This window comes from Oxyura jamaicensis, chromosome 2 (genome assembly GCF_011077185.1).
Source record: "Oxyura jamaicensis isolate SHBP4307 breed ruddy duck chromosome 2, BPBGC_Ojam_1.0, whole genome shotgun sequence".
NCBI classification, from domain to species: domain Eukaryota; kingdom Metazoa; phylum Chordata; class Aves; order Anseriformes; family Anatidae; genus Oxyura; species Oxyura jamaicensis.
In genome coordinates, this window is record NC_048894.1 from 129955902 (window position 1) to 129967286 (window position 11385).

Sequence of the window (11385 nt, forward strand, 5' to 3'; positions counted from 1 at the left end):
GAGACTTTCAACAATTGTGATGCAAATATTCCAGATATGCAGCAAAAAAAGAGAGAAATAATACTACAGAACAATAAACCACTAGTACTGAAGAGATCATTGTTTGTATAAATTTAGATATCACTTTTCTTGATAGTGTAATGAAATTAACTATGTATGAAAGCTGAATACATGACTGAAAAATAAAAATCCTTATTCATTTTTTAATATAGTTCAACTGGGCATGGGCAAACTGTGAAATAAAAGAGAACTAGGATAAACAGTGCAATACAAAATAACCGAGGTATAGTACAGTGGTATTGGATCATATATATATATATTTTTTTTTTTCTGCACAGAATTCTCATTATAGTGAACCTCATCGCTCACTAAGTGCTGACTTTTAAAAGGCACTCATTCATCCTTCTGAAGCTGAATTGCATTTTAATTTTGCAGAGCAAAATATCTTATAACTATATGTTTATTATTTTATTAGGTGTTTGCTTGATATATGGCCATAATCACAGTGTAAAAAACACTTGAAACAGCCAGATAACTATATAGACTGTCCAAGAAAATTGGTTGGAAGTGTAAACTGTCATGCCAATGCATTAAATACCAAAAGCTAATATACCTGGATCTGAGATTGGGTCTGAGATGAGTCTAATACTGGATAACCCTTTTGCGTCAGAGGTCACACAATTTTTTCTTTGTTAAAAACAAGTGCAACTAAAGACTCTTCATAAAAGAGACTAAGAATCCATATATAGATCAAATGAGGTGTACAGAAAATCATGTGATGGCAATCTATGGGAAGATAGTGCATAGTTGGTACTTGCAATGTATTTGTGTCAGGGTTACATTACAGAAGCTAGGTTTTCAATCTACTTTATCTGCCTTTCATCACTTAACATTAATATTTTTCTAGGGTCAAATTATTCCTATTTATGCTTGCTAATCTCTATGGTTCTCTGCAGTATAATCAAAAATAAGTGTTGCCGTCCAAAGAATAAAGGCGTGATCTGGGCTCTTCCCACTGAGAAATGGAAGGAAAAGGAGAGAGAGAATTAGGGATGGAAAACCCTGAAGAGTCAGACTTATGAGCTGAGCAAGGCTGATGGCAGGGTGATGAGAGTGACAGAGGCAGAAATACCTGCTGCCACTGGGAGCAATAGCCCCAACATCCTTGCATGAACAGCAGCATTATGTCTATTTTTTTTCCAGATACATAGCACAAGAAAACAAGATGGAAGAGGCAGTTCTGACACTTCTGGAAGTCTGTGTATGTAAATGTCTGCAAAGCTGATGGTTTCTAACTAGCCTAGGACACAAAACATCTCACTCACATGAGGATAACTAAACAGAGTCCTTCATAAAAATATAATCCTTCATAAAAACCTGAAAAATCTTTCAGTAGAGAAATGTCAGTTTAATAGCTATCATCAGTAGACTAGGAAAGACTATACATGATTTTTATTTTTATTTTTATTTTTTTTTCTCTCTCTTTTTTTTTTTTTTTTTTTTTTTTTGTCTTGTGTTGCATTCTATTCTGAGCTACTGGGCAAAACATTTTCTGTCACCCTCAGGAAGTGGAAGGCATTTCTTGCTTTTGAGTCTCAAACTCAGTATTACTGTGTAGTAAGGATTCCTCTCTATAACTCTCATTTAAACCACAAATATTTTTTTTTTCTTAATTTCATCAACAACAGAAACTCCTGTTTGGCATACTAGATTCATCTGTTATTGCTGTGCTATTACTGCATAATTGTAGTCTGTGCATGGCAATTCATAATTAGCCCAATTTTTGCCAGTGATTTGTTCGTAAATATCACAGATTTTTTTTTTTCTTATTAAATACTCACTGGAATAATAATTAATATGCTGTATAAAACCTAAGACAATCCTGTGCATATGTTAATAGGCTTATCTTTGATATCCTCAGGTAAGCATAAAGTCAAGATATTAATTATCATATTTTGCATATTTCAATGTCTTATCTTTTAAGCACTGTATAAGTCCACATTTTACCAGCAAAATGCAGCAACACCTCTGTATTTAAAAAATAATAATAATGAAGAAATACAAGCAAATTTGTATTCTAGACTTCTGAATGGTTTCTCAATGCTGATTTTGAGAGAATTCTTATGGAGCCCAGGGTCCCTCAAAAGCCTGTTTTCCAGCTACTGTAAACATGATTGCCTTACATAAAGCTATTAATTTTCATCATAAAACATTTCCATACCCTGAGCAATCTTAAAGTTACTGTACCTCTTCTGTTTCAGTTTAACTTTTCTTGAACATATGTATCTGATATTAAACACCCAGTTACAAATGAAGTCTAACATCTTTCTTGTACAATGACACTATTTTCTATCTTTGCAGGAAAGCTTTATTTGGTTACATTACTTGTCTTTTTAGAGGTTTAAAGTATATTGCCACTTCAGTGTGCTGTTGCACAAGATGACTCTCTATTCCGTACCAATCAGGACTAGTTTATAGAGAAATGTTTTGTTATGAATTCCCAAAATTTGATCTTTTCTTGAGCATGTTTCATAAAATCATGATAGTAAATCTCATGAACACACTCCTAATCTTTTGAAAACAGAAGTTCACCAGTTTTTAACTAGCATTTCATGTTTCCAAGCCCATTCTTTAAGATGTCCATAAAAATAATGTCCCTACATACTGATGCAGCTACTTTTAAAGCTCTGTATTCCCAAATTTCCCCCCATGTGACCTTGTAGTTTCACCTATTATCTATCTTCTCCAGCTTAATGTATATGTTTGTCTCACCTGTACATCAAATACTTGACTGAAGTTCACAGAGATGATATAAATGCATTTCCTGCACTTTGGCCCATGGAACAGAAAAGAGAAAAGCCAATATGTAAGTTTGGCACAGTTTGCTATAATATTATATATTATATATTATATGTCATTTTCCTTTCAGGACAATTACAGACCTGGTGGGTTTCTTTAAACCAAACATCAATTCAGGTCCGTTTTTTAAGATTTGTGACTAATTGTTGCTTATTCCATCCCCTTCTAATATGTGAACTTTGCTGTTCTTTTTCTGATTGCATCCTCCATCTCCAAAAATAAAATAAAATAAAATTAAAACATCTTTATCAGATCCACAATTTCAAGTTTTTTTTTTTGTTGTTGTTGTTTATTGTTTTTTAGTTTGTGATTATTTAATTGTGATTATTTCTATTTTTATATCCTTCTTGCTGTTAATCAGTCTTGCCTTTGTGTCACAGTATTGAATCTGGCCGGAAGAATTAGGGGGCAGTGTTAAGACTATGGTTAATCTTATTCTTTCTTCATAGCAGCTGGTTTATTTCTCCTTCTTTATTTCTCCTTTCTCTCTCTCTTTTTTTTTTTTTTTTTTGTTTTCTTGTTTGTTTTTATTTTGTTGTTTATTTTATGTTTTATATATATATATATTTATATATTTATATATACACATTTAAATGAAAAATTTCCAATGATGTTTTTAAATGTCTACTAGTCTAACTCAACTGAACTTCAAGAACTATTGCTCTGTCTTAATACTAATCAACTTTTAAGGCATTATTTTCTTTGTCATCACCAAAGACTTTCATAGTCATTGAAATCAGCAACTATCAACACTTTCCCATTTCTTAAGCTGGAAAAAGGAAGACAAACATAGATTTTTCTTTAAATGTCACTTTTAAAATGCTATACACATAAGACAAAAAAAAATCAAATGTTTAGAATACAGCAAAGTGCCTGAATATATGTGCCATCTAGGTAAATTTGGTATTACAAACAAATGCATTATTACTGTTGGCAAAGAGAATCCTGAAAAATTAATTAGATACTGTAATTTTCAAACCATCAATGATGCATCTGACATAAACAGTCAAATAGTTTAAAAGATTCCTTTCTGTACATAAAACTTGCAGATTTTCTCCCCACATTTCCTCATACATTTTCATTCCATAAGAATGAGCTGGCCTTCAGTCTTCCTTTACACCACACAGAGAGATTACTTCTAAGATTTATTTTGGAGAAGAATAAACAAGTGGAGTTTCTTTTGCAGCTGAATAAAATAGTTCTGTTCAGAGTTAGCTGTGTTTGTCAGTTTTTTTCATGGGCTGCACTTTATATAGCAGTGGTTAGGAAATCAACAACACAGACACAAGCTAGCTAGATAAATAAAATTCTGTTTGTATGTTGTAAGCAATTTCTAACTAAACAAATTGGAAAGTAATGAAAGATAGCAGGATCAAGCCTTTTTTGATGGACACACAGTTTAGTTTTCTTCTTTCAGCCTGTGATGGTTTTACTCGAGTGGGCAGCAGAGCTCCATCCACCACAATCACTCTCTCACTCCTCCCCTCCTCAAAGAGGAAGGGGGAGAAAAGACAACACAAAGAGCTCGAGGTTTGAGATGAGAATGATTTCATTAAAGGAAAGGGGAATGGGGAGAAAAAGAAACAAAAGAAACAACAAGACCACGCGGAAGCACAGAGAGAAAGGAAAAAATGTTATTCTCTACTTCCCATCAACAAGCGATGTTCGGCCACATCCTGGGAAGCAGGGCTTCAAAATGCATACCAGTTGTTCAGGAGGACTGCCTTCCCCCACAAGAGCCCCCCTTTTATTGCTGAGTGTGACATCAGGCATTATGGAATATCCCTTTGGTTGGTTTAGGTCAGCTGCCCTGGTGATGTTCCCTCCCCATCAATTGCCGACCCCCAGCCTTCTGGCTCTTGGGGGCTTGGAGGGAGTTTTGATGCTGTGCCAGCACTATGCAGCAATAGACACAACACTGGAGTGATACCAGTGCTGTTCCATCTACGAGTTCCATCTACACAGCACTGTGTGGGCTGCTGCAGGGAAAGGTGACTCCATCCCAGACAGACCCAACACATAACCCTGTAATAACACTGCTTAGTAATGTTTTAAATTTGACCTACTATATGTACTAAAAGAAATTAGTTATAAGCCTCCTATAAAACTGGGACATTATTTAGTATTTGAAAACAGTCTCTGGTTTCCTAAATATTTGTCCTATCACACTTACTGCAAGGCTTTGCTTGTTTTTAAATTTACTGTATATTTTTGTGTGTGTGTGTGTGTGTGTCATGTGTTGACATCTGTTAGATCCAGTTTCTAATTTCACATTTAATTTTTCTCAATATAAATGTTAATTTTAAAATTATTGTTCTGTTCATTTACATCATGTTAATAATGTGTAGCTATGGACTGAAAAAACAACAACAACAACAACAACAAAAAAAAAAACAGTAAGAAACTGAGAGCCAGTAAGCCACTTGAAACATAGGTATCATCTTCAATTAAAGAAATGTCTAATTAAAGCTGATGGCTCACCGAGGGTGATCTCTTTGCTTTTCTTTTTCTATCTTTCTTTCAAACATAAGAAAACTGCTGTCTGGCATAAAAAAAAAAACATAAGAAAAATTCTGTATGGCATATGTTGAATATAGGCATAGTTCATTTGCCACAGTCCTTAAAAGTGAAAGACTTTTAGTATAAATCAGAGATTAGCCTGAAATGAAGAACAAGGAATGGGCAAAAAAGAATAGAAATGATGAACTGCTTTCATGAAAACCCGACTACTGTATGTGATAAATCATATGAGGTTAAATATATTTACTATAATTAAACATGTAACACCCTCTCCATCTGCTTTACTATAAAGTAAAAGAGATAAAGGAAGTCCTATGTCTGTTCTAGTGTCTGTTGGGTTTAGTTCAGAAGCTGTCTTGCTCACCCTCTGTTGCTCACTACTTCTTACCTCATGGACATCATTATGAACATTAGATATTCAATGCTGGAAACCGGTCTGGGCTTATTCATTGTCTCCCATCAATAACAGGTTTTTGGGGTATAGTGGGCAGTTCTGATGAAGTTAATTTCTTACTTGTTTATCCTGTAAGCATTTATAACAAACGCCCTATCCTGGAGCACTGCAATCTGTTCCAGAGCAATTGTGCTCAGGTAATGGGTAGTTAGGAATACAAAGCCAATTTTGTGACTCTATTTCAAAGAATCCTGAGGCAATTAAGAAAGTTTAACCAGTATAGCTCTTGTTCACCCCCAACACAATCAATCACAAGAGGAAGCTTGGAATGACTTGGCTCTAAATGTCATGTATTTTACAGTCTTTTCCTGAATATGAATGCGATTCTAAGTTAAGAAAACTGTGGAATAAATTGTCCAGCAACTCCACCATACCAAACTATAGCTTTTGGAATGATCTGGAATTTGTGTTTTCCATATTGTGGATTCCTTTCTTTAAATGAGGGGTTAATATTATGGATAAAAATAATATGATTCTTATTCCTAATTAAGTCTGGAGTCTTGTGTCCAGCCTTGGCCAAGATAAGATGTTTTTAAGGAAAGTAATCTAGTCATCACTGTGAGTAAGCCTGGGATAATCTGCTCTTGTGAAGGAGAACTTTAGTTCTAAAGACCTGAAACATGAGATAATATTTAATATTTACTCATTGAGTTTTGTATGATTGTTAGTTTCTTGCCTCAGCTGTTAGTGAGCCTACAAGTGGGGTTGTCCCACTAGACCTACTATTCACAAACAGAGGACTGGGGGGAGATGTGGTGGTAGGGAGTTGTCTTGGGTAGAGTGACCATGAAATGGTAGAGTTCTATATTGTTGGTAAAATCAGGAGGGGGGGCAGTAAAACTGCTACCTTGGACTTCCATAGAGCAGACTTTTAATTGTTCAGGACACTGCTGGGAGGGTCCCTTGGGAGTCAGTCCTGAAGGACAGAGTGGTCCAGGAAGGCTGGACGCTCCTCAAAAAGGAAGAATTAAAAGTGCAGGAACAGGCAGTCCCTGTGTGCCATCTTATGATGAGCCGGCAGGGAAGATGACTAGCATGGCTGAACAAGGAACTTTTGCTTAGTCTCCAGGAGAAAAATGGAGTTTAAATCCAGTGGAAGAAGGGAAAAGCAACTCAAAGAGGAAGTTGTTAGCATATGCAGAGAAAAAAATCAGGAAGGTCAAAGCCCAGCACGAGCTCAACCTAGACACTATGGTTAAGGATAACAAAAAGTGTTTTTATAAATATATTAGCGGCAAGAGGAGGGCCAAGGAGAATCTCCATTCTTTACTGGACACAGGGGAAAATAGGACTACTGATTATAAGGAAGAGGCTGAGGTTCTTAATGCCTTCTTTACATTTGCATTTACTAACCAGACCACTTATCCTCAGGGTATTTAACCTCCTGACTTGGAAGTCTGGGACAGGGAGCAGAAGAACTCCCTGACAGTTCATATAGAAACAGTTAGAGAACTTCTGCTCCACCTGGACTGTCACAAGTGCATACGGACAGATGGGATAGCACCTGAGGGTGCTGAGGGTCTTGACGGATGTGATTGCTGGGCCACTTTCCATCATCTATCAGTGGTCTTGGTGATCTGAAGAGATCCCAGATGATTTGCTAATGTGACGCCCATCTATAAGAAGGGTTGTAAGGAGGACCTAGGGTATTACAAGCCTGTCAGCCTGACCTCAGTGCCAGGAAAGATGATGGAACAGATCATCTTGAATGCTATCATGCGGCATATGTGGGACCACCAGGAGATCAGGCCCAGACAGCACAGGTTCATGAAAGGCAAGTCCTGCATGACAAACCTCATCTCTTTCTATGACCGGGTGACCCACCTGGTGGAAGAGGAAAAGGTTGTTGGCTTAGTCTGTCTAGACCTCAGCAAAGCCTTTGACACCATCACACATAGTATTCTCCTGGAGAAGCTGGCAGCCCATGGCTTGGACAGGTACACTCTTTGCTAAGTTAAAAACTGTCTGGACATATGGGCCTGGAATGTGGTGGTGAACAGAGCGAAATCCAGCTGGTGACCATTCACTAGGGGTGTTCCCCAGGGGTCGGTGATGGGGCCCATCCTCTTTAATATCTTTATTGGTGATTTGGACGAGGGAATTGGATGCACCCAAGTTTGAAGATGACACCAAGTTGGGGGGAAGTGTCAATCTGCTGGAGGGTACGAAGGCCCTGCAGAGGGACCTGGACAGGACGGGTTGATGGGCAGAGACCAATGGGATGAGGTTCAACATGGCTAAGTGCTGGATCCTGCACTTTGGCCCCAACCATCCCATGAAGGCTTGGAGCAGAGTGACTGGAAAGTTGTGCAGAGAAAAAGGATCTGGGGATGTTTATTGATACTTGCCCAAACATGAACCAGCAGTGTGCCCAGGTGGCCAAGAAGGCTGACGGCATCCTGGCTTGTATCAAGAATAGTGTGGCCAGCAGGTAATTGTCCCCTTGTATTATGCTCTATGTTCAGTTTTGGGCTCCTCACCATCAAGGCCCTGGAACATGTCCAGAGAAGGGCTACAAAGCTGGTGAAGGGCCTGGAATACAAGTCTTATGAGGAGTGGCTGAGGGAACTGGGGTTGTTTAGACTGGAGAAGAGGAGGCTCAGGGGAGACCTTATTGGTCTCTACAACTACGTGAAAGGAAGCCGTGGGGAGCAGGGGGTCAGCCTGTTCTCACAGATAAGTAGAGATAGGACTAGAGGGAATGGCCTCAAGTAGTACCAGGGGAGGTTTGGTTTAGAAATTAGGAGACATTTCTTCTCAGAAAGAGTAGTCAGACCTTGGTATGGGTTGCCCAGAGAAGCGGTGGAGTTGCTGTCTGTAGGGGTGCTTAAGAAAAGGTTGGACATGATGCTTAGGGACATGGCTTAGTGGGTGACATTGGTGGTAGGGGAATGGTTGGACCAGATGATCTTGGAGATCTTTTCCAACCTTAATGTTTCTATGGTTCTATGAGTCTGTGATTTCCTTTTCCATCTGAGCTCTAATGCTCTAATCATTCCTGGTCTCCCTTTATTTCTTTGACACTCTCATTGAATCTAATTGAATAATATATGGATAAATATATATATCCTATAATGTTTTTCTTCATGCCATTGTTGATTTTTTTTTTTTTTTCCTTTAGGTCCTTTTTTAGGTAAGAGGACTGAGAAAAAAAGGGTTGATGAATGCACCAAGATTTCTATATTCTGTTCTTGACAGTTCTCTGCTGTCTTCCTCCTATGCTGTCAAACTGAGGAGGAAGCAGAAATGTGATGATTATCTTGTGCAAATACACACTGATTGGTATTTGCTGGGGAAATAGGAAAACTGCTCCATGAATATTGATATAAAGGACTTTATACTTGCCTTGTGTTCTACATGCTCTGTATCCTAAATCCTACAGAAAGCAAAGTGGAAAAATCCAATGGAATCTGAAATTTTCTCTAGCTACTGTAAAGTACCTTTTGTTTGCTGAGAACACTGGGGAAGTAAGAGCTCTCAGGAAAAGATTTGTTATTGTGGAAGACCTCAGATCACAGAATCACAGAATCACAGAATTTTCTAGGTTGGAAGAGACCTCAAGATCATCAAGTCCAACCTCTGACCTAACACTAACAGTCCCCACTAAACCATATCCCTAAGCTCTACATCTAAACATCTTTTAAAGACCTCCAGGGATGGTGACTCCACCACTTCCCTGGGCAGCCCGTTCCAATGTCTAACAACCCTTTCGGTAAAGAAGTTCTTCCTAACATCCAACCTAAAACTCCCCTGGCGCAACTTAAGCCCATTCCCTCTCATCCTGTCACTAGGCACGTGGGAGAATAGACCAACCCCCACCTCGCTACAGCCTGCATTCAGGTACCTGTAGAGAGCGATAAGGTTACCCCTGAGCCTCCTTTTCTCCAGGCTGAACAAGCCCAGCTCCCTCAGCCGCTCCTCGTAAGACTTGTTCTCCAGGCCCCTCACCAGCTTCGTAGCCCTTCTCTGGACTCGCTCGAGCACCTCCATGTCCTTCTTGTAGCGAGGGGCCCAAAACTGAACACAGTACTCGAGGTGCGGCCTCACCAGAGCCGAGTACAGGGGGACGATCACCTCCCTGGCCCTGCTCCTGGAATAGGCATGAATAGCTTGACATGCTGAACTCATGAAAGCTTAAACAGTTTTCTTTGAAGACATATAGTAATTACTTGAAAGGACAGGAAACAAATTACTGTTTCTGTAAAGTCTTTGTTGAGCCAACTAAGTTAGTCCAGCTTTGTTGAGATCTGCTCATCATGGACAACAACTCTGTTCATCTTTGTGCAAGTGAGCACAATGGGCACCAAATGTATTACAACTGCTCTGTGTGCACAGGAGAGCCTTGATAAGCATCAGCCTTGTTCTGACAATAGAAGGAAATAGCTCTCCTTCCTGACAGAGAAGTCAGGAGGTACTAAGTTACTGGGCTTTCTGATGGTCTTTTGCAGGGCTGTAGAACAGAAGTAGGTACTGTGCCAACGCCATAAGAAAGGCAGGCAAAGAGTTTTTTTTTTTTTTTTTTTTTTTTTTTTTTCTGAACTATGGGCAGTATTGTTTTTTAGTTTTGTTTTTGTCTGGGATTTAGAAGAAATAGGGAAAGTAAGAAAATTTGTGAACACGTTCAGACTTGGTTCAGGTCTACTTAAGCATAAAATTTGCTTTGAACTGGAAAAAAAAAAAAAAAGGGAAATGCTTAAAAATATGAAAACAAGAAAAAAATTCTACGGTGATTTAGTTGATTGGATCAAAAGATATAACATAAACTTCATTATTAAGATTGTTGTAGTTGTTGTTGTTATTCATAAACATTTTTTTTTAACTTATTTAAGAAATATTTGTTCTTGCTCCCTGGAACACATAGTTATCCACACACTAAAGGAAAATCATTTAATCAAAAAATTTATCTAGCAAACCTAGTAGTATGAACAAGGGGATTTCTTTTAGGCTTTACTGTGTCATTTTGTATTTTATAGGCTATTATCATGTTATCTTTTTCTTATTTCTGCTAATATTTAAAGAATCTCAGTTTGCTCAACATTTTATTGCTTGAACTTGTCCATGACCCAATATTTTTCTAAGTTCATTCTTCCACAAGATAGTCCATAATGAGTTCCTGCCTAGACACACACAACTATTACAAAGATATAAATCTACAACAGTTGCCATTTTCTATTTTTTTTTCTTTTCCTTTTTTTTTTAATTTATTACAGTATTTTAAAAGTGTGGGTGAATGATGGAATCAGTGAAAAGCAATATAAATATATAATAAATAATATCTTTATTTTAGAAATACTAAGACAGAGAAGGTTAGATTTTATTTTTTATAAACTTTCCAGATTCACACAAAAAAGCAGTAAAAAAGCAGTAACAATGTTTCCATGAGATATCAATGGCTTACCCATGCCTAAAACATCTCACTGTCAGCTGTTGTCTATCATCCCTAAAGAAACTAAGTTTAAGATAGAGTCTATATTCATATTTGGAACTTGTTATATTCACAGCAGTCATGCTCCCTTTCTGAACTTCTAGACATCCTACAGAGTGCAGGAAAA